Source organism: Meles meles, chromosome 12 (assembly GCF_922984935.1).
Source record: "Meles meles chromosome 12, mMelMel3.1 paternal haplotype, whole genome shotgun sequence".
In the NCBI taxonomy this organism is placed as follows: Eukaryota; Metazoa; Chordata; class Mammalia; order Carnivora; family Mustelidae; genus Meles; species Meles meles.
The window spans coordinates 79,894,825-79,919,840 of NC_060077.1; the positions used below are offsets into that span (position 1 = coordinate 79,894,825).

General features: G+C 43.2%; 1 protein-coding gene and 1 pseudogene across 1 annotated transcript in view; one reads left to right on the forward strand and one right to left on the reverse strand.

Annotated features, from left to right (window-relative positions):
* Positions 1 to 25,016, reverse strand: part of CCBE1 (collagen and calcium binding EGF domains 1) — a 224,431-nt gene that overhangs the window by 66,920 nt on the left and 132,495 nt on the right. The window lies entirely within an intron of this gene.
* LOC123954403 lies at positions 4,330 to 5,317 on the forward strand (annotated as a pseudogene).

A 25,016-nucleotide genomic window follows, 5' to 3' on the forward strand; every position in this document is an offset into this window, starting at 1 on the left:
TTACTTTAGTGTTTGCAGAGTGGAGAAGCAGGAAGTTCTGACATTTATTTTACTTTTTAAATGTATGCATGTCATAGTTTTCTCCGAAGAGGATATAAAGTAAAGTGATACGTGAACAAGGGCAAAACCTTGGGGGAGGCGGTGGCTCAAGGGGAAGAAGGGTGGGAAGATGAAACCAGGCTACAGTGGGGCCCCAAAACAAAGCTGCACAGCCATCGTGACCTGCCCCCTGGCCTCCCGGAGCCACACGTTTGTTTCTCAAGTTTCTGAGCTGCTATTGTAGTCATGCGCATAACAGCGATGTTTTATTTCAAGACCAATTATTCTGGAGTCAAGATAATATAGATCTCAGTAACAGGTCTATAATAGATATTCCTAAGAGGGGACCTGAGCTGTAATTTGTCCGTAAATGGCATCATTTCCAAAACCGGACTGTTAAGAGTCTCCTCCGCCCACGTCTTTTGAGATCTTCTCGGAGCTACTGTGCTCTGAGCTTCTGAGCCCAGAAACTTGTGGGGTCTGATTCTCTCTCTGAGTGGTAGTTCATCTGGACTGTCAACAAAGACCCTCCAGAAAGCCTATCTTGGACACAACTTCAGGTTAGAAGGCCAAGGTAATCTTTGAGTTTGATGAGAATTAACTAAGTAGAAGGAAAAATGATCTTTTGGGAAAATATTACCTTAGCAATTGTGCTGGCTCGAGGCTGTTCCTCTCTCGGCCTTGAAAAATCTGCTCTGGAGGGAGGCGGGAGTGAAGACGCTGATATGTCAGGCTTTCTGAGTTCAAATCCTGCCTCTGCCACTTTCCAGCTGTGCTCTGGACAAAGTTAATATCCCCGAGCCTCAGTTTCCTCATCTGCAAAATGGGCACACTAGGAAGCCCTACTTGATAGGTTTGAGGGAAGACTGGGGAGACTGTGCAAGTCTTGCTCCAGGAGGGTGCTTGCCTTATCTTGGTACTCAGGAAACATTAGAATTTTTTCTTCTTATTTACTTTGCAGCGCACCATTGCTCTGACTCATGAAAGCCATGTTCCTAAGGAAACGGCACAGGAGACAGGGAACCTCTACTTTTTCTCTTTGGCTAGAATGCAAATATCCCCAACTCTTCGTGAAGGCTGAGGGATAAGAGCGAGCCAATGAGAATGAGAAGGGCCAGCAAACATGTCAAGTGGCTGATAGGAGCTGCCAGTGTTTGTTGTTGCAACAGCTTCATGTCGATGGATGAGAGTCATTAACATTCCACTGATAGGGGGTAAAAACCATCTGTGCTGAAAAGGAAAGTTTGGGGGGTGGTCGCCAAGGTTTATCTTTGTTTACTCTCCTGTTATGACTCATCTTCAGGGTCTGTTTCTCTTCGTAGGACATGATTTGGCTCATTACCACAGACCTTCCTGGCTTGCTAACCAAATTTCTACTTAATTGGTTGTCATGCGGTAACCTGGCTCTTAAGACCCCAGAGGCTTCGAAGTCCAGTCCTCAGTCCTCTTGGGCAAGGTCATAGTGAAACGTAGCATGAAACCTTCAAGGTGGTTGCTGGAATTATCACAGCAAACACGGAGAACATACTGGTAAGTGTCTGAAATGGCTGTCCATGCTACTCTGCCAAGAGTCCGAAGTTTGGACTTGGTCCAAACTGTGTGACCTTTTCTTCTCACCAGTATCTCCCATTCCGGTCATCTCGCAATAAACCAAACATCAATTAAGCTTTTTAGTGCCAGCCAGCTCGCCTTTACCACCAGTTCCCCTGGCACTTTTGCCCATGATGCAAACTTTAACTACATAAGGCAGAAGTGCCTAACCAAGAATGCACATTTTCCTCATGACAGTTGGGACACTGGAGAGGAGCTTCTGGTACTGCACGAGCCCTTGAACATCTATGCTTCTATTTCTTTGTTTTTATAAAAATGGGAATAGGTGAAATTGCTAGGGCCCTTCTGAGCCCAGGATGGGGAGAACAGGGCATCCAGCTCAACTGTATCACTACAAACAATTCATCGTTCACTCATAAACAAGTCATTCTTTTACCTTGTTGCTAACTGTAAGGAATCCGGGTATTTGGGTTCATTCAATTTGGCTGCACTGGGGGCAGTGTTTCCTTCTGTTGGGGTAAGAAGAATTTTCACCTGTTTGTGTTCAGAAGGGTAAGCATTTGTGATGACTCCCTGGGCTCTGCTTCAGGTAAAAAGTCATTTACTTATATATAAAGAAGACAGTATCATAGAGGCATTATGTACAATCTACATACCCCTTAAACCAAAGCTCCCTGCCTTATTTTTGACCTGTCTAGTATCATTGGACCCCAGAGCCCCCTGTCATATAGAAGCCCCATTTAAGATTGAGTCTGTGTACGCTGATTAGGTAAAAGCATCTGATAATTTTTGTTCCTTTCTTCCTAGAGTCATTTATACTGAACTTAAAACCAGATGCTTCTACCAAGCAGGCATGGAAAGAAGTGGGCTTTCTTTCTACTGAGCCATTAACAGTTGGGTTGGCAGGGGGTTAGATCCACAGTCACTGAAAGGCCCAGGTCTTGACTTTGGAAGAGAGACACATTTTCTTGACCACACAACATACAAGGACGTGGGGGAGTTTCAAAGATTAAAAAAGATGTGTCACAAGATCAGCATGCCCAATATTGTTGGGTTGGCAGGGGAATGCTGCCTCCCATGACACTGTCCATGGTTCTGAACCAGGCAGGGCATTTCTCTGGGGAAGGTGGGGCAGATGGAACATGCGCCCTTGTTGCTAGGCCTGTGATCAGCATCATGAGAAAGAAGATGTTGTTCTGTTGGTCTGAACATAAAAATATAGGTTAAAAAAAGCCCTGGGACCTCAAGGTGGTTCCCAAAATTTTTCTGAAGATACAACTCTAAAACACAGAAATTCCTCGATGGTAATAAGCTTCTCTTTTGGGGGGCTTCTCAGGATCTTGGATGGGAGTCAGTATGCAGTAACACAATAATAACATCAAACACATTTAGTGTTTACTTTGTTCCAGTCACTGTTCTAATCAATTTCTCTCTCACACACATATGCATATATATATATATATATATATATATATATATATATATATGCGTTTCTATCAAGAACTAAAAAACCTTGACATGAATACTTCCTTTTGGAAAATCAGATTCAAAATATCAGAGATATATTTAAAAATCATTACCGTCTCTTTGGTGGATATCTTCCAAAGTTTGCTTGCATGACTTAAATGTTTGAGTATGTTTGTATGTCATGAAGCCTGAAACCATAAAATGCCTAGAGGAGAACATAGGCAGTAATTTCCTTAACATCAGCAGGAATACTTGTTTAGGTAGGTCTTCTAAGGCAAAGGAAACCAAAGCAAAAATACATTACTGGGACTATATCAAAATAAAATGTTTCTGCACAGTGAAAGAAACTATCAACAAAAGAAAAAGGCAACCTGCTGAATGGGAGAAGACACTGGCAAATGATATATCCAATAGGGGGTTGATACTGAAAAGATATACAGAACTTATTACAACTCAACACCCCCCAAAAACCAATAATCTGATTAAAATGGCAGAGGCTAGATAGATATTTTTCCAAAGACACGCAGACACATGGCAAGATGCTTATCCTCACTAATTACCAGGGAAATGCAAATCAAAACCACAAAGAGATATTGATCTTACACCTTTCAAAATGCCGAGGATCAAAAAGAAATAACAAGAGTTAAGGAGGTGGAGAAAAAGGAACGCTCATACACTGTTGGTGGGAACATAAATTGGTACAGCCACTGTGGAAAATGGTACAGAGAGTCCTCAAGAAATTAAAAATAGAAATACTGTATCATCCAATAGTTTCACTACTGAGCATTTACCCAAAGAAAATGAAAACACTAATGCAAAATGATACAGGCACTCCTATGTTCACTGCAACATTATTTACAACAGCTAAAATATGGAAGCGAGTGTCCATTGACAGATGAATGGATAAAGAAGATGTGGTACACACACGGACACACATACACACACTAGAATATCATGCAGCCAAAAAGGCCTGAGATTGTGCCATGTGCAACAACATGGACGAACTTACAGGATATTATGCTAAGTAAAATAAGTCAGACAGAAGCAAACGAATAAACAAAAAGCAGAATCAGACCTATAAATACAGAGAATAAACTGACGATTGCCAGAAGGGAGAGGGTCAGAAGGATGGGTAAGATGGGTAAAGAGGAGTAGGAGAAACAGGCTTACAGTATGGACTAAGGAAGTCACAGGAGGCTCTCTGCTCCTCCCTTTTGACAGACAGCTTCATCTCTGGCGCAGTATCAGCTGTGTCCCTGAGACACCAGGATAAATGTTGGAATAAACAGATTTGACCATAATGGGGGCCTGATCACCAGTGCTGCTTTTAAGTCTAGCAAAGCAGATACTGTCTTCATCAATGACCCCTTCACTGACCTCAACTACATGGTCTTCATGTTCCAGTATGATTCCACTCGCAGCCAATTCAATGGCACAGTCAAGTCTGAGAATGAGAAACTTGTCATCAGTGAAAAGCCCATCTTTGTCTTCCAGGAGTGACATCCCACCAATATCAAATGGGATGGTGCTGGTGCTGAGTATCTTGTGCGATCCACTGGAGTCTTCACCACCATGGAGAAAGCTGGGGCTCACCTGAAGGGTAGGGCCAAGAGGGTCATCATCTCTGCCCCTTCTTTGACACCCCCATGTTTGGCATGGGTGTGGCCTATGAGAAGTATAACAACTCCCTCAAGATGATCAGCAATGCCTCCCACACCACCAACTGCTTGGCCTCTGGCCAAGGTCATGTGTGACAGCTCTGGCATGGTGGAGGGACCGAGGACCACAGCCCATGACATCACTGCTACCCAGAAGACTGTGGACGCCTCCACTGGGACGTGTAGTGTGGTGGCCGAGGGGCTGCCCAGAATATTAACCCTGCTTCTGGTGCTGCCAAGGCTGTAGGCAAGATCACCCTTGAGCTGAATGGGTAGCTCCCTGTCAGGGCCTTCCATTTTCTCACCCCCAATGTGTTGGTTGCAGATCTGACCTGCTGCCTGGAGAAAGCTGTCAAATACGACAACATCAAGAGGATGCTGAAGAGGCACTGGAGGGCTCCCTCAAGGGCACGCTGGGCTCCACTGAGGACAAGGTTGTCTCCTGCAACTTAAACAGTAACACCCACTCCTCCACATTCAATCCTGGGGCTGGCATTGCCCTCAATGACCATCGTGTCAAGCTCATTTCCTGCTATGACAGTGAATTTGGCTATAGCAACCAGATGGTAGACCTTATGGTCCCTATGGCCTCCAAGGAGTGAGAGCCCCTGGGCCACCAGCTCCAGTGAGAGCAGGAGGGAGAGAGAGGCTCTCAGCTGCTGGGAAGTCCTCACCCCGACTCATCCCCCAACACGCTGAGAATCTCCTGACTTCTACACAGTGTCCATCTCAGATCCCCTGAAGAAGGGAAGGGACTGGCGGAGCCAAACTTTGTCACATACCATCAATGAAGCATACTCTACCCAGCCAGAAAGGAAAAAAAAGAAAAAGTCACAGGAATAAAGAAATATGTTTGAACGCGTGTGTATGTCATGAGATCTGAAACCATAAAACTCCTAGAAGAGAACACAGGCAGTAATCTCTTTGACACTGGCTGTAGCATCATTGTTCTACATGTCTCCTAAGGCAAGGGAAACCAAGGCAAAAATACATGGGGACATACAACACAGGGAGAATAGTTAATAGTAACATAATTGCTCCACTCGGGGTGAGCACAGCATGGGGTAGGGTTGTGGTATCGCTATGCTGTACGCCTACGATTCATGTCCTATTGTGTGTCAACTATACTGAAAAAAATGTGTGTCACACAGCCTGGGAGGAAGAAAAGAGGAGTACCTCAGCTGCCTGCTCGCCACAACCCTGCAAACTCGCAGACTGGGGTCGGTGGGTTGCGGCGGGGGGGGGCTCTACTCTGATGAGTTGCTGATAGGCTGGGACTCAGCCACAGACCAGATCCCCGTCTGGGAGGCCTCCTCTGTTTATGATCGCTCAGCTCCCAACCAGTAGCAGGCACATTATTCAGTTAATGCTTACGCACATTTGGTTAGAGGGTCATGATTAAGAAAACAAACCATTCATAACACAACTATAAACAGAACTCCAATTCGCTCATTTGCTAATGGGTCTTCCCTGCTTGGCCATCACGTTCCCTGCTGTCTTCATTCTTCCTGTAATTTAAGGCCCATGTGTGAGACTTGCCTATTTGCCAGTGGGTCAGCCAGGATGGGGGAGGGGTGTCACTCCCCCGCAAAGAGCACAGAGAGTAGTATTGGTGGCATACGTGTGGTGGCCAGGAAGTTGCAGCCAGACACACGTGGCAGTTCCCATCGGGGACCCATGCAACTCGCAACGGCCAGCATCTCTCTTTGCCTCGGCGCTTTGTCTGGCTACCAGAGCCCGTGTGCCTGCTTGGCAGGGCCACCCAAGCGGGTAGGAGGTGGTGCTGGGGAATTACCTGCTCCCTGGGAGCAGCCCTTGACCAAGGACAGGTAGCTCGCAGATCCGGCTCTTATACTATTCCCAGAGTTCCCAGCAGGATGAGGTCCCAGGGCCCCGGAGCAGTAACTTACTCAAAGCATGCCCTCTGCTGGCTGCCTTCCCCACAAGTGTCCCTCGGGATCATCTCCCAAATACACTGCAGATCTACAAAGCCTGGTCTCTGGGCCAGCTTCTGGGGGAACCCAAACTGAGACCCCTAGCATGCCCATCTGTGTTGCTATAAAACTGTCCTCTGAGCAGACCAATGAATGAAAAACTAACCCTAATCAGGCAGGCTGCCGTGGGAGAGTTTCCTCCCCGGGTCTCCATCATCATCTGGCTCTTGGTCCCTCCACCACGAGCCTCTTTGCGGATCAACACCAGCTCGGAGGTCCTCGGATATCCTTGGAAAGGAGCCCAGGAAGAGGAACGGAGTAAAAGAAAAAGAGATACCATGATGCTGCTGGCTATTCTTATATGAAATACGGGAACGAAGGAGTCCTCTGGACACACAGCTGTCTCTGTGAACCGCTCTGAAAAAGCCAGAAGACATATGGCTTCCCAGAGTCTTTGTTTCAAATTCAAATCAACTCTAAAAATCTAAATTTAAAAAAAAAAAAAAAAAGCACTCTTTTGGTGGTAGAATTCTTAGCATGGTGTTGCAGGGAGAGAAGGTGACCAAAGACAGTAGACTCAGTACTTTATGATCAGATCTGGTTTTCACGCTCAGCAAAAGCGGAGCAATTAACCCAAGAAATCCTCTTATCGCCATGAGCAAGGTTTGCGATGGGTGATGGAGATGGGATCCCTTTCAGTTTCACGTAGGCAGTCCTCTGAAGCTTCTGGAGTTTATCAACAGCACAAGGCTTCAGGCTCATGGAAATGCACATCAGAAGTAATTCACAGGTGTGCATACATACGCACACATACACAGACACACATTTTTATCCATCCGTCCATAAATGATTTACTGAGAGTAAATTCACCGAGGTTTCCTGCTGAGTGAGAGGCATCAGGGGAGGTCCTGGCAGAAGAGATGCTAGGTCTGTGCTCAGCTCACACTGCAGTGTGGGAGAATGATGGTCAGTCTTACACACACATGTAACGCCGCCAAGTGTGAAAGAGGATATTTTTTCAAATGGTAAAAGAGCAAGAGTGTGAAGAAACCAGTCTCCTCATACGGTGTGGGTGGGAAGGAACTTTCTAGAGGACAGCTTACGAGCAAAGTCCTTAATATTTGGTTCTCCCGCTGACCCAGAGAACTCCAGTATCTAGGAACTTGTTCTAATAAAATGAGAATATGCACACATTCGAGGATGTTCTTCGTACTGTCCTTAAAAAGGAACAAAAGCACAAGCAGCAACCTAAATATCGAACAACTGGACATTGTTTATGTAAGTGATAGAATTCCTAGATGGGATTACTAGGGATCTTGAAAATGTAGTTGCAAAATATGTAAGGAGTTGGGACGAGGTTAATTTAGTAATGAAAATAAAAAGACTAAGAAATTACCACATAATCCCATTTTTAAATATCCATACTATTTCCCAGTCTAAGTGTTAAGTGACGTTTTCTTTGTGCGACAGCATTATGGTGGTTTCCATTTTTAAACTTTGGATTATCAGTGTTTCCTGATTCTGTACTAAGCAAATCTCTGTACCAAGAAAATCTCTTACTTGATAAGAGAAAAGGGACAATTACTTAAAGACAAGGCTTTTTAGATCAGTGAGGAATAGTGAGGGATCGGGGTGAAGTTTCCACACATGCGAGGGTGCCCACATTCTAAGTACGGATCAGCCTTGACAAACAGGAGGTCGAGTGAAATGCCTCGTGCTAGCTGATTCGACAGAAGAACAAGAACGCAGACTTTTTGCTTAAAAATGGTGAAAATGGGCTCTTTAATGCCAGTGGGGTTAGAACACACATTTTAACGGGCGGGGGGTGGGGGGATCCATAAACTAGGCCTTCTGGGAGCTACGTCCCCGGAACTCATGTTGCACAGGTAAGCATCGTCAGAAGCAATCGCTCAGCCCCGCTTTCAAACATCCACCTAGAGAAGGTTCCTTCTTTACACTTCCTGGTAAAACTGCGCCTCACGCTGCAGAGCCAGAAAGAGGAGAACGGTGGGTAGGGCAACACAGCATGGGACCAGAATAAACGTTACAGTATCCAGCTGGTTACTGTACTTTCCCATGTGGTTTCCGTACTGGTTGGTGTTCATGCAGCTGAATGAAAATTTAACCCAGATGCAACTAAGGAGCAAGGGAACTTACTGGCTCAGACAGTTGGAAAGATCTAAAGGATGGTCTTATTCCAGGGTGTGAGAAGTGCCATCGGATCCTTCTCTCTACTGCTGCTCCTGGGTCTGCTCCCCTCTCGGACCTGCCAGGAGCCTCCCTATAGCTTCAAGGACACGTCTTCACAACACCACGTCCAAGGGTCTGATGTTTCATAGGACGACATCATTGCCATACACGTCCCAGGACTTCCTCTCTCCCACTGGCCCGGACTAGGTCCCGTGCTTATTCCTGGGCCAAGCAATGTGACTTTGGGGCTAACGCTTTGGCTCACGCCTCAAACCCAGGCTCTGACCAGCATGGGAGGTCTGTTCCACTTGCTGTACTCAGAGTGAGAAAGAAAGAAAAATTTCCAAAAACAAAATGAGGATGGCATTACCAGGAAGAGAGAGTGGATGCTACAGAGTGAAAAAAAGTGTTGTTGACTAAATTGCTATGTTTTAGAGGGAAAAATATATATTAGGTGAAAAATACTCTCTTTGGTTATTTCTGAATTGACAGACATTTGAATCAATCCAGGGATATTTCCTTTCCTGTCTTAAGACTTATAAAAGATGTTTTTAAATATTTTTTAAAGAATTTATTTATTTGAGAGAGAGAGAGAAAGGGGCAGGGAGACCAAGAGAGGGGGAATGGTCATAGGGAGAAGCAGGCTTCCTACTGAACAGGGAGCCCGATGTGGGGCTTGATCCTGGGACACCAGGATCATGACTGGAGCCGAAGGCAGAGGCCTAATTGACTGAGCCACCCAGGTGCCCCTGTTTTTAAACTTTTATTACTCTTTGGAAATGGTTAAGAACTTGGTAATTTAGGGGTGCCTGGGTGGCTCAGTGGGTTAAAGCCTCTGCCTTCGGCTCAGGTCATGATCCTAGGGTCCTGGGATCGAGCCCCGCATCGGGCTCTCTGCTTGGCAGGGAGCCTGCTTCCTCCTCTCTCTCTCTCTGCCTGTCTCTCTCCCTACTTGTGATCTCTATCTGTCAAATAAATAAATAAAATCTTAAAAAAAAAAGAACTTGGTAATTTATATTACCATTTTATGATTATAAATTAATATGCCATGTATCTGACTATATAAATCCTAGAAATTACAGAAAGATACAAAGAACAAGATAATCACCCCTAATTCTACAGCCCAGAATATCAAGTATTTGGCAACTCTCCTTTCACTTTTTTTTTAAAGTTTTATTTTTTTTTAAAGATTTTATTTATTTATTTGACAGAATCACAAGTAGGCAGAGAGAGAGAAAGGAGGAAGCAGGCTCCCTGCTGAGCAGAGAGCCCGATGCGGGGCTCGATCCCAGGACCCTAGGATCATGAGCTGAGCTGAAGGCAGAGGCTTTAACCCACTGAGTCACCCAGGCGCCCTCCCTTCACTTTTTTGTGTGTCTTTGGTAAACAGCTGAGATCGTACTGATATGCCTTTGCCTACACTGCTTCTCTCACTTCATTTCACAGAATAAGCTCTTTATCTCAAACTTTAATTTCTGATGGCTACAAAATTTTGATATTTTTAGAAAGCATTTTACTATCACAGTGTATGCTGTATTTAACAGAGCTTTTAATAACCTTTGGGCTCATCTTTAAGATTTCCTTAAATTCAGTTCCTTGATCTGAGTTTTTGGATATACATACATACATATATATATATATATATGTATTTAAAGATTTGATTCAGAGAGAGAGAGGAAAGAGCATGCAAGTGGGTTGAGGGGCAGAGGGCGAGAATTGCAGACTCCCATCCAAGCAAGGAGCCTGACATGGGGCTCGATCTCACGACTCACGAGATTATGACCTGAGCCGAAATCAAGAGTTAGATGCTTAACTGACTGAGGCACCCAAGTGCTCCATTTTCTGGGTATTTTTTAAGGCTCCCCTATCATAGCAGAATAATTTAATTAGAAAACAGCGTATTCTCCACATTTCAGATGAAAAGTAACAACTGAATCCGATCAACTTTCAGCTAAGATAGCTTTTTACTAAATATCCGGGATAAATGGCTTCTTTTGGAAAGATCTTGCTTCTTCAAAGGAAACATCTCCCAAATTATTTAGGACTTGTGCCACGACCAAAATTTAGATGTTGAATCTAAACTTTGGTTCACTAATGAGTTTTGGATTAAGATTAGTCAGCATTCAAGACAGGCTATGTTTACCTGCTTGACTGGATAATGAATCAATGACAGTTTTTAAGGGAGAAATGTGTGTTTGAACTTCTCCAAGTAAGTTCTTGCAATGGAAACTTTTCAGATAAATGTCAAAACATCCGTACAGGGAGGGTTAACATGCTGCAATTTTGCACGCTCCTACACACAGAGTAGCTGACAAAACCCATCGGAGGAAACAAGGTGGACTGGAAGATTCCGAATAACAACTGATTTCATCTTCCCTGACAGTGTAGCAGCCACCAGAACCACATGTCTCCGATTTTCCATAACGATTTTCAGTTGAGTTGGATTTGGTGGATGGCCAAAAGGAGCATTCTGCTTACCGTCAGCTTCCTTCTCCAAAAAATGTTCGTTCAAACCCTCAAGATCCAGACATGCTAAACACAAATATAAATTAATCCAACCTGGCACAACGCCGCTTAACTGTAGCAGTGTACACAGCTGGGTGTGTTATTGAAATAGTGTTTTAAAAAGTAATAGATTTTTTTTTTTTTTTTTTTTTTTTTGGTTTTCATCAGTCACAAAAGGACTATAAAGCTATTTTTCTGGAACAATGTTCTCTGAGTGCTGAACTCCCGTTACTCACTCCATCTGTCTTCATGTCTCAGCCAGAAGTGCAGATTTTATAGTCCAAAGTGGAATCTTTAACCCTCCCGGCCAGCAACATCTAAATCCCATGTGTCAGACTCACATTCAAACATTGCTCCAGAAGAGTGGAGATGACTATTTTAAGCAAACAAAAATTTTACTAAGTTGAAAATGAAAGAGCCAAATTCCAAAAAGCATGACACACAAAAATCCCCCAGCTCTGCCTTTCTTACCCATCAGAACTGTGATTTTTCTGGGTTTCAGGATTTCAACACAACTTTTTCTTTTTTTTCCCCCCCAATACAGCCTTCCCTGGCTCTTGGTTATGGTGACAAGATATGTATTCTGAGTTATGTAGAGGAGTCTGCGTGAACACGTCCTTCCAGAGAAAAAGTTACTTTCTTTTTTCGGGAAGCATTTCCCCAGAAAGATGAGCGGGGAACCTGGGAAATGGCACGTAGCCTTTATGATCAGCGGTGGGCCCAGGTGCTCCTGGGTAGTGTCTTCCAGCTTTCTACTCCACACCTGTGGAAAGGATTTCCTTTCTCTGTGCTTCCCTCACTCTAGACTCAGGTGAAGACGTAGGGGATTTAACAAGGAATCACATGTCACCATTGGTCTATGGTTGCAAGTCATCACACCACTTGATCTCACTTCATTTTTGTTTTTTAATGCGGAGAAGGCGCTAGAAGAAATCTGCAGGCTTTGCAGAATGAAAAAAGACTGCTAGAAATTCTCTTTGTAAAAGACTAAATTCATTAGACTTAGTGAACATTGAGAAAAGATTTTAAAGTAATGCTTTTCCAAAAAACCCCCACAATACTATTTGGTGATAACATAAAGTTGGGAAATGTAAAGCATGAATAAAAATGTTCCATAGTCCTACTTCTCATCATATATAAATACTGAGCATGTCTTATTATATATTAAACAAAATAATGACTGTATACTATATGGTTTTGTTCTTGGCTTTAATTCGAAAGTCTTCTATTTTCTGTCATTGAACATTTTGTGAACACAAGACATTTATTGGCTACATTATATTCTATATTATGGATAAACTATGATTCAACTTTTCTCTTTTTACTGTGTATTTGTACAGTCTGAAGTTCTATGCTAAGATACATAATCCTTTAATAGACACCTTTTATACGAACCCTGGTTATTTCTTTATCACAAATTCCTAAACAGGACTTCAAGGCTCTTGATGGCCAAATCCCTTTCCAGAAAGTTCTATCAATGAACCCTCCCATTGACATGAAGTAAAAGTGTCCACCCTGTAACCCTCATCAGCACTGAGTACTGAGTTTAAAATACCGTTTGCCAGTTAAAGAGGCATGTGCTGAAATTCATTATGGGGCAGAAATAGTGGTTGGGATCAGAGGGATCAGCACATTCCAGCTTAGAGACAAGCAGAGCCCAGCAGTGGGCAGGGTACTTTATCAGAAAGGCAGCAGGCACATCGATAAAGTAAAGAATCCTGAGGTCAGACCTTCTAGATTCAAAACCTGGCTTTATTATTTACCAGCTGCGTGGTCTTGGATAAGGTATTTATTTTAACCTTTCTGTGTCTCCATTTCTTCAGCTATACCATGGGAATTGTAACAATCTCAAGGGCTGTGAAATTTAAATTAGATAATGCATCTATAAGGTACTGTGGCTTAGCTACCATTCTGTTACAGTTGTGACAAAACTGTAAATTGTAATAATTAGAACATCATTTTGTAACTAATTAGCACATTAGTGTTGTCAAAGTGCTTTCGTGCACAATGACTAAATTTTGTTTTGAAGACCACTGTGGATGGTAGTCAGGGCTTGGTAGGGCTAAACCCTTTTTAGAGATGAGAGATAGAGAAAAATTGAAGCTGAAAGAGGTAAGGTGTCCAGGGTCCATGATGGGAAGAACCAGAATGTTCCTGGCCCCCGCGTCTCCTGAGCCTGGATCCTGCACAGTGTCACGCCTTCCATTGGCACAGGACAGCCTTCAGCATCCCCGATGTGATCCCGAGATAGGTTAATTTGAATCAAATGCCTGGAGAAGTTCAACTCTCCGTGACTAATTGAAGATTTCCACCTTGGGGTAATGACAGTCCACCTCCTGGGCCAAAGCAGAGTCATTTGCTTACTTTGTGCCTTCAGACTGCTCCCCTTTGAAGCCCCAAGAACCCTGGGTCATGAGATGCCCTTCATACAGGAAGCCAGGCTACTGGCTCTGCAAAAAGGCTGCTGATTAGAGAAATAGTTAAAGGAGCAGGCGATACGGTAACCCAAGGCTCAACTCCCCAAACCCCGACTGGCTCCGTAGCGTTTGCGTACCTACAGAGTATGTGCGTGCACGGTGTGTCTTCCGTGGAGCCTCGTCCTCTCTACCCAGGTCTTCCAGATGCACTTTTTCAGGGCTCAACCCTCGCTCGTTATCTAGCAAAGCTGTTTGGAGAAGGAAATCTGCTTGGGAGATGGCGGAAGACCAGTGTTAGCATGTGCTTTCCAAGCTAGCAGTAAAGGCAGAGAGAGGTTAAACCACACTGTCCTGGCCCCTGGATAGAGAACCAACCTCTCAGGTCTCTAACAGAGACGGGGTTCTTAGCTTCTGACTCTTTCAAGCTCTCTAGACTGCTTCTTGGGTCAAGGGGAAAACTCAGGGTCCTGCAAGTCATGTTGAAGGACCCAGACTTAACAGCTGTAGGTTGGGGAGAATCACTGTTGTTCTCTGGGGAGGGGAGTGCCATGAGTGACCACATGGGAGCTCCACATGTACCATCTGTGGAGAGGGGACTCCAGCTGGAACCAAGCAGTAGGAGCCGATGAGGACAAGACTGAAGTCTGAGGGAACAGGCTGGGAGGGGAGGCTATCCCAGAAGCCCCGAGAAAGGGAAGATAAGGGAAAGATATGAGGGGATGGATACAAGAAATAATTACATAGAAATTTAATCCAGAGGCATGCTGATAGATTGGACATAGGAGAAGACAACTTCTGTGCTTCTAACAAAGCTGTGAGACGCACTACCACTAACCCTGGAAACAACACGTGAGGAGAAAGACGGTGGGGGCAGAAGACTGAATCCAAACCTCTGGAATATCAAGGACATGAGTTCAGCTGTCAGAAAGCCCACAGCGGAGGGAAAATTTGGGAGCCCTGAGCCACAGGGGGGTCTGTGGTCATTGAAATCTTGTGAAGCCCTGGGGTACCCCAGTGAGTGTACTGGGGAAAATGGTCAGAGAGACAGGAGAACCAGGGAGACTGTGTTTAAGAAAGTTGAAAGGGTAAAGAGCTTTAAAAAAAAAAAGGCGATTAAGAGCTTTAAGGAGAAAAAGGTGCCTCAGTAAGAGTGGAAAAATGAACACTGCATACAACAAGAGGATCTCGTGTTCTGAAGAACAATTTCAGGAGAGCAGTGTGGACAAAAGGCTTAATACTGTGGGCTACTTGAGGGGGAACTGGATAAAAATGAAATAATGGAGAGAATGAACATGGATGATTCTCTTAACTTTCAATGCCCAGCGCGAAGGAAGACTAACAATAGCCAGCAGGAATGTTTTTTTAGGTGAGAACCCAGAAAATAACTGAGTGAGGATGATGAATAGGACAAGTTTTTTGAAGAAGTAGGAGGGAATGGGATCAAGGTCAGTTTGGCTTTGAACAGGAGGCTGGAAATCCCATCCTCTGATGCTAATTTTCAATTCCTCTATGAGCTGACATTCTTAAAAGTGACATGGCTTCTGTAATTTTCTGGAAAATCTGGTTTGAGCTGTGGTTCATGGCACAAAACAGAAGATGAGAATAGTGAAACACATAGAATTTCCATAAAGCACTCCTTTTCCATTGTTCTAAAACTTCTAAATTTTCTTCTCAAATACTGTGGCGATCAACGGCACTAGATGTTGTTATACAGATTTCACAATTATTTTGACATTGTCTCGTTCTAGCACTGAATCTATTGTTTTTTGAATTACTAATATTTTTCTTAAGCACAGTCTTTTAATCAGAGCTTTATTATAATGAGAAAACTCTTCGATGTCAGCTAAGTGATGGCCATGGCCAAGATTTGACGGGTTCAAGAATATTCAAGCAAAATACCAAAAAGCCCAGTTGAAATGTCCCCTAGAGAGGGCTGTCTTGATAAATACATCTGAGTCCTCAATGTTCTCCCAACATAGCAAGGGATCATGGAGTAAGCTGAATGATTTGATACCCCTCTAATCAACTTGCTGGCCATGCAATTACTGAGTAAAAAGAACTCGAACTTCAAAAAAGAAATTCTCCAGACACCCGAAATACCACCTCCTCAGTGTGCCCGCCAGAATGAAGAGACACATTCAAGATAAAAGTAAAAACCACGTTCACTTTCAACCACACGTGATCTTTCTCCTTCTCCTGTTCAAGAATCTCATGTGTTATCGAATCAAGCCTCTTACTAGAAAAATGAACGAGAGGAGCAAAACAAAAGAGGTTCTCAGGAACAAAAAAATATTAAGTACCTACTATTCATTTAAGAGACTATATGTAAGACAAGAAGGTGATACCCTCAAATGGGAGCCAAAACACACAAACATAAAATGTTTCAAGTCCGTGTGCAGCGGGGAGAAGTGAGCGGCAGAGATCGGGGGAGGGGGGGCAGGCTTTCTGCGACAGGGAGGTAACCGGGGCGGCACCCCAGGAAGAGTTCTCAGACGACAGGAGATCAAAACTGGTTGTCATGAGCCGTGTCTTTGACAATTCACCAGAGGACAGCAGGTTAGCAAAGGGATAAGTTCAAGACTGTACGGGGCTTCTCCAGGGCTTAGCAAGAGCCGAAGACGCCTGGAGAATGACAGAGATATGCCCACATGGGTGAAAAGGGGACCCACGGTGGAAGGGCCTTGGATATAACATGTAGGAGCTCTGAATGGGGAGTGCATGGGTACAGCAGTTGCAGTAGCGGTTGTTAAGAAGCACACGCCCTTCTGGGGCGCCTGGGTGGCTCAGTGGTTTAAGCCTCTGCCTTTGGCTCAGGTCATAATCTCAGGGTCCTGGGATCGAGCCCCGCATCGGGCTCTTGGCTCGGTGGGGAGCCTGTTTCTCCCTCTCTCTCTGCCTGCCTCTCTGACTACTTGTGACCTCTCTCTCTCTGTCAAATAAATAAATAAAATATTAAAAAAAAAAAAGCACACGCCCTTCAGCGTGGGACGAAAGCCCATTTTGCCCTAAAGAGGGTCCTAGAAATATATAGTAAGCCAACTAAGGAGGGCTAGAACCCAAAAGGTAAGGAAAATAGAGTATAACAGAAAGAACGTTGGAGTTCAAGGTAGGATATGTGAATCCCAGGCCCAGGTCCATCAGCTGACCCTCCTGACTTCGACAACTCACGCTGGCCATCTGCCTACTGATCTCTTCATGAAGGTGGTGTGGACACAGTCTTAACCCTACAGTTCTAACATCTGGATTTCATGTAATAACACTTACCTCATAGGGTTGTTCAGAGTATAAACCGACATAAAACACGTAAAATCCTTATCACGATGCCTGATAGAGAACAAGCACTCCGAGAAATGTCGGTCGCCTTTGACGTACTATGACTGAGAATTATTTTAGGATTTGGCTGCTTTGTACGTGCATATGTGACTCAGGTTAGCAGATGCACGAGACTACCTGTCCGTTTTGGGAACTGAGTAATAAAGTTTCCTGGTTGAGAGTCCACCTGCAAAGATCTCAGGATAATACACGTTTCACCTGAAACCCAGAGTATGTTGATTATAGGACAACCTGACTTACACCTGCTAAGGTTTCAAGGTAATCCTTAATCTCCCAAAGGCGCCCCAGACTTGAAAGCGGCAAGGCACTTAGAAGCAGGCCTGGCGGAGCAGCAGGCATTCCTAAAGTATTAACTATTTTACCCGTCCAGTCACTGCTTTGAAACAACGGACCCTCGAGGTCATCACAAAGACGCGGCCCCTCTACAGTCAAGACGAGACATGAAGATGTTCCATGAGTCCTTGTATTCTAACTGAAGAACACACAAAAGCCTCGGCCAATTAAAAACCAAGTAGGCAAAGACCCTGAGCAGTGTTCTTCTGCAGAGCTCCAGTCCCGGACTCGTCCTTCAAAAATAACGACCCTTCGGAGACTATCATTACATCATCATCTCATCGACACATGCTGGGGGCAAACCTAGAGGTCGTCTGTTCAAATGCTGAGGATTCCTTCATCCAACTGACAGGTGCTGGGCCAGGTGCCGGGAGTGCTAAGCGGGAGTGAGTTCTGGGCTCTCGGGGGGAGAGGCTACCCAAGATGGACAGACGCAGACCCATCAGTCACTATGCCAACCAGGTCCAGATGCCCCTGAGAGGGACCCAGTGGAAATGGCATCGTTTCTCCCTTTGCCCTCCAAGACGAGCACGTGCCGCACTGATTAAATTTGCTTTAAAAACCTACTTCCGTGTCATTGTCATCTACTAGACACCAAATAAACAAACATGTGGCCTTCCATATAGCTCTCCATTTCATGTCCTTACATTGTGGTCTTTTTAGGGGCTGATAGTCCAGAAGGCAGGACCTGTGTCAGGAAACATGGTTCACAGGCCACTCAATTCATCGGGCAGTGTGGACCGGCCCCCAGAGTTGGCTTCACCTATGAAGCTGCTGGTGCTGTGTTTCACGGGGCTGGGAGGAACGGGGGTAGTATTACTAAGTACCAGTAACCTGCCTCTCCTTTTCTCGTAGGTTGTCTCATGTCATCCCCCAGATCCTGTGAAAGCTCAGGACACCCAGTCTGCAGGCTGAAGCAGCATTCTCACAGATCTACTTAATTAACTAACTGGATTAATTATAACAGCCAGAAATGGGAGGGAGGGGAGTGTGACTTCCTGATTGCAAAGTTCCCGTTCTTTCCACCATGTTATGCCACTTCAGACTCAGAGTAGAAAGATTTCTGATTAAACTTTTCTCTTGGGACAACAGTTACATAAAATGAAAAGCTGCCTGGGCGTCATCTGTTCTCCTTACAGCGAGCCTCTGTCCACTCCTGCCAGATCCCATCAGAGGCGTGCAGGACTGCTGTGCCTGCCTGGTGACTGTAACCTTCTGTCTGGAGGGTCACCAGCGCCTACAGGCTTCAGAGCACTTTGCTCAGGGTGGAGGGTGAGGAACCAGAAAGAGAGGATCAACATAAAAGGGAAGTATTACATTGGATGATTTCCTTTTCATAATATTTTGAAACCTTGGTCCTAGTTTTTTTTTCTCCCCCCTCCCCGATGCTATTCTTGGTTTTCATTCCATTATGTTAAGTATATGTTCAAATAAAATCTTCAGAGATAAGAAAACAAAGGCTACAATTAGAAATGACATTTTATTCTGAGCACGGCAAGTTCAAAAGAAATGGACCGTGAGAATTGTCAGGGGACAGTGAGGGGTTCATGATATCCACTGTACATGCATACGATTGCCCATGACTTTGATTATGAATCTATAATGTGTCTTTTGAAATAGAAAATAAGAATGGAAACTTATACCAAGGCAAACTTGGTTAGAACACTTAAAATAACTAAATCCTCCCACAGAATACCAGTTATAAAGACAGACAAAAGTAGAATAACACCTTTTTGTATTGCTTTTAGTTCATACTTTTCCAATTTTATGTTCACACAGGCACATATAAAAAGGTACAAACTCTAATTAGCATGCATAACTTTTCTAAAGAAATGTAAGCACCATGGAAATAAAATGATTTTTCACATTATTCATATTTAAAGCATTTTAGGGTGAAACCTACATACAGAGATCAACATGAAAATTATATAGTCAGTGGAAACAAATGTTTATTAAATAAAGACCTGTGTAACTATCATCCAGGTTAAAACACACCAAAATTTCTCTTCCATGCCATGTGCCTGCTCCTAATTTTTATTTTATTTTTTTCTTAAAGATTTTATTTATTTGAGAGAGCTGAGTGAGAGCGAGCCTAAGCAGGAGGGAGGGGCAGAGAAAGAGGGAGAAGCACGCAGGGAGCCTGGTGTAGGGCTTGATCCCAGGACCCTGGGATCATGGCTGAGCTGAAGGTAGACACTTAACTGACTGAGCCACCTAGGATCCCCCCTAATCGTTAATATTTTTAAACAAAGTTATTTTGCTTTTCCATGTACAGAAATGTTAGATCACCTTACATAATCCAAGCTACTCAGGAGATCCATTACACATACGGGTTATATATATACATGCATGTGTCCATGTATATACCTAAAGATAAAAATACATTAATCTGTTTACCTAAGTAAGTCATAACTTAGGTTTGTAATGACAATCGTCACAGGACTCAATCATCACATGTCCTGGGCATCCATGATCGTAGGCCTGATTCAGGTCATTGGGAGATCTCAAACAACAGAAAGAAAAAACCCAAAAAACAAAAACAATTTGGAGAATCATCCTCATGACCATTTCTTTTAAAATTGCATGATTCATCCTTTCTAACCTGGCACGGGGAAGGGGATAACTAAAGGTGGGGTAACGATAAGTAAATGCCAAGCCTATTACCATCACAGAAATAGACTGCTTAGCCATACATTCCTGAAAGTCTATTGACCTAAAAACAACACACTTGCAACATTCATATCATGTACTAAAACTTTGCTTGAATTTTAAAAATTCAAATTCAAAATAAGAACCATCTGTTATTTATTGAATCCCTAATCTGTGAGGCTGTGCAGCTTCACTTGGTTTTACTTAGTCTTGTCCTTAATATTTTAAAGCACATGCTTACTTTAAAATATGTAGGATATGACTAAATTACCCCCATGTGTGGATATGACCCTCAGTCTGAGAGCTGCATGCTGGTCCAGTACCATCCCTACTTTGGGGTAAATTGCTCTAAAGTGGTGATTCTCAAAGTGTGGTATCAGGGAAACTTGTTAGAAAGGTAAATTGTCAGCTCTATCCCAGACCTACTGAACCAGTTATTTTAAGGATGGAACCAGGCCATCTGTGCTTCTACAAGCCTTTTGATGCTGACATCTGAAAACCACTGCTTTAAAGACTGGGTTCTCCCCAGATTTTGTTTTTTCCCAGAAACTTCTTTGTACTTCCTTGAAAATGTCTCCCAGAACTTTTGTGGCCTGAGACCTAGACCTGTGTAACCTGGAGTTCATAGCCTGTTCATCTCAAAATTCACCAAATTGACCATGTACATCAAAGTCAAAGTCAAAGTCAAAGTTCATTGGGCGAATGGGAAGGAGAAAAGAAGTCATAAGTTATGGTGCTAAGATCTGGAAAGGAAAAAAAAAACCCATTTCATCCATTTTTATTCTGAAACTGAAAAATTATTCCTAATTTTTAGAGAGGTGAATAAAATGTTACACCACAGTTTCTACAAGTGATTTCTTAACTCTATATAACAGACTTATGAAAATTGTACTACAATTTCTTGGATCTTAGGGCAAGCAATTCAGAATGTTGTAGTTTTGCCTTCAGCAATAATGAAATTGATGGCATAATTAAATCTTGATGCTGGAAAGGTACTAAGAAATGTTGAGACTCTCAAAGTCAGTGAATGGAGACTTAAGATTTGTCAAGAGGGGGCTACTCATAAAGCACTGGCCTTTTTTTGTAAAAAGGAAGGTTTTCATCAGTAGTAATTATAGCTATGCAAATTGAATTTATTTCACACCTACCAGACTGGCAGAAACCCAAAAGCTTGATATAACCAAGTGTTGATAAGCATGGAGAGCAACAGGAACTCTCAAATACTGTTGTCGTGAGTGAAGATCAGCACATTTCAGAGAGCGTTGTGCATGCCTGGGGAAGTTGGGAATGTGTGTATGCAACTGCATCTCCAGTCCTAAGTGCACAGAGGCCTGGGACACTGAGAAATTCATGCACACGAGTACCGGATGCCCATATGGGTATGTTCACTGTGGCACTGTTTTTCATAACTAAAAATTTTGGAAATAACCCAAAAGTGCATCAATAGGAGAATAGATATATAAATTGTGGCTTAACATACAGAAAAGTAGTATGCATTTGGATACAGTAATATACAAAAAGCAAGCTGAAAGGATAGGTCACGATACCATTTCTGTCAAAGTTTACATACTTGAAAGTAATAGTATTTATTGCTAAGGAATACATACATATATCAGCATAAAGACATTTCAAGAAATATAACAGTCCTGGGGCACCTGGGTGGCTCAGTGGGTTAAAGCCTCTGCCTTCGGCTCGGGTCATGATCCCAGGGTCCTGGGATCAAGCCCAGCTTAGGGCTCTCCGCTCAGTGGGGAGCCTGTTTCCCCTTCTCTCTGCTTGCCTCTCTGCCTACTCGTGATCTCTGTCAAATAAATAAATAAATAATCTTTAAAAAAAAAAAAGAAATATAATGGTCCAGATTTGGGATAGTGTGTACTTCTTCCAGGGGGAGAAGGATACACAAATTTCAATTATTGGTCATGTTTTATTTTTTATTTTTTTCCAGGTGAATACAAGATGTTTTCATGATAATCTCTAACATCCCTAATGACAAAATATTTCATCTAAAAAATACTATCTAAATTTAGAGAGAGAGAGGAAGAGCACCTCTAGTCCTTACTAGTAGGAAAACTTTGGTCAAATTAACCTCTATGAGCCTTCATTTTCTTATCTGGCATGGGAGCATTTTGAGGGTCCAATAACATGCCATCTTTGAGGTTATCTATATTGTAGAAATACATGTTGCATTTATTATATTCCATGCAATATTCACAGTATTTCAAAATAACTGATTTAGTCCCCATAACAGCCTTAAGAAGCAAGCACTATTATTATCTGGCATACAGCAGGTACTCAAGAAATCTTTGTGTCGCTTCACTGGGCTCACCGTCTTCCTTCTTTCTCTCACTTTCTTTTTTTTAATGTTTTATTTCTTTGACAGAGAGAAATCACAAGTAGGCAGAGTGGCAGGCAGAGAGAGGAGGAAGCAGGCAACCTGCAGAGCAGAGAGACCGATGCGGGGCTCAATCCCAGGACCCTGGGATCATGACCTGAGCCGAAGGCAGAGGCTTTAACCCACTGAGCCACCCAGGCGCCCCTTTCTCTCACTTTCTTGGGCAATATGACACCACTTCTAGCTTGCCTCTGTTGTCAACCAGACTCCTTTGAATGCTTCAGCATATGCGAGAAAGAGCTCTGCATTTTAAAATACCCAAAACAATGCAAGAGAGAGATCATTATGTACAAAGTTAAGGTTATCTTGGGCTGGGAAAATATCGACTCTCCCAGGGAAATGGAGCAGAGAAAAAGTCCAGGAGAACCACAACATGGTAATGACGGCAGTACAGAAACAAACGAGAAGCGTGACTGACACAAACTCGTAGAGCAAAATGGTTTTAAATGGTACCCTCGTTTCTTGATGCTAAACAAAATAAAAGAACATTTTGTGTTCTTCTTGTTTTTGCTAGCTTATAAACTTGGGAAAAGCGAATTCTCAGGGCATAGTTCCTGGGAACATTTGTGAGACCTCTGACGTCATCAGCTGAGATTTAAAAACTATTTTGGGCTGGGGTTTGTCACCCATTAATGTCATCTATTTAATATTGGCTCTGATCCATTTTCAAGGCTGCCATTTTCTAATCTTGTCCCTAAATTTCAAATTCAGATTGTAGAGTTCTCTCTATGGTATTCATAGTCTCTGTGGGCCAAGGCAGGCCACGCCAATGCGACATATACTAAGAATACAGTTGCCAAGTTTATCACACCAATAAAGTACACAGCATTCAATATGTATTCTCATTAGGAACGCGGCTAATCCTTCTGTTCTCAATATGTTTCCCACCTCATCCTTCAAAACTGAATTTGAACTACATGATGTACCTTAACAGGATCTGATTCACAGCTCCACCCTTTCCCGCGTGCCATAGGGCAAGTCACTAAATCTCTTCAATGGCACTTTCCCCATCTAGAAAATGGAGATATTAGTGCTTACTTTATAGGGGCATTATGGAGACTAAATGAGCTATTTTAAAACAACCTGAAGAGTACATGGGACACCAATGTGTATTTCTAAATTAATATGGTTATGGGACACCTGGGTGGCTCAGCTGGTTGAACATCTGACTCTTGATTTTGGCTCACGGCATGATCTCGGGGTCATGGGATCAGCCCTGCGTCAAGTTCCATGCTCAGTGGGGAGTCTGCTGCTCCCTCTTTACCCCTTCCCTCACTCTCACATATGGATGCTCTCCAAATGAATCTTTAAAAAAAATATGGTTATAAATAAGCTACATTTGCAAGAAAAGGTGATATCTAACAAAACATCTTGCTTTTCATTTAGTATGTCTTAGAGATAATACATATAAAGATTTACGGTCCCATACAGCAAGGATGACAAGAATGATATGAGCACATTTCAGTGTAGTACAGGATAGCTAGAGTAAAAGCTACGAAATGGATGAGTTCATTCTAAAAAACTCCACGGTAAATTTCAGATAATTCCCAAGTTTCAAAGAACTTTAGAGAAATGTTCATCTTCAGTTGCCCAAATATACATGAATATTTGTTCTCACGTCCATCCATAAAGAAGATCTCTGATAAGGCCATTATTTTTCAGTACAACTTAGCTCCATTAAATAATCATAAACAGGTTTGTATCTATTACTGAGATACTCTCAAAAAGGAACAACGCTAAAAAACAAATATTGCAGTGGACATCTCTCAAACTGTCACCCCTGCGTTCCCTCCATAGAACATAGAGATCTTCTTGGCTATCTTACTAAGTAACACAAATTCTCAAAAAAGTAATTTAAGGGCATTTAAATATTTGTTCTTAATTATGGAAACTATTAGCCAAAGGCGCTACCCACGACAAGTTGAAGATCAATGCCTAACATGGAGGAAAAAGAGAAAAGAGCCAAAAGTAAACCACATATTGTAGACACTAGTGACATTTACAGGCTCTCTCTCTGTTCAAGGACTAGATTGGCCTCACAGGAGAAAACTTAGGAGTCTGAGCAGACTTCTACAATGATCCCAATGATACCTGCGTCCTGGCATTTATCCCTTTTGTCATCCCCTCCCCTTGTGGGTAGGCTGAATGTGTAGTGACGTGTTTCTAACCAACAGATATGGCAAAGGTGAGAGGATGTCACTTCTGATTAGGGTAGGAAAGACATCCATCTTGACGGCTGGCTCTCCCTAATGCCTCCTTGGTTTGCCTGCGTGATGAAGCGCACTGAAGAGGCCCATTTGCAAGGAATGGATGACAGGCTTCTGGCCAATAGCTAGTGAAGAACTGAAGTCCTCCACCCGATGTCCCTTGAGTAACCACATGATCTTGGGAGCAAATTCTTCCCCAGCTGAACTTCAAACAGGCCACAGTCCACAGATGTTTTATTGTGGCCTGTGAAAGGAGATGAAAGACAGAACCCAGCTCAGCAGTGCCCGAACAGCTCACCGACAGAAATTAAGATAATGAACATGTATTAAGCTGTTCAGTT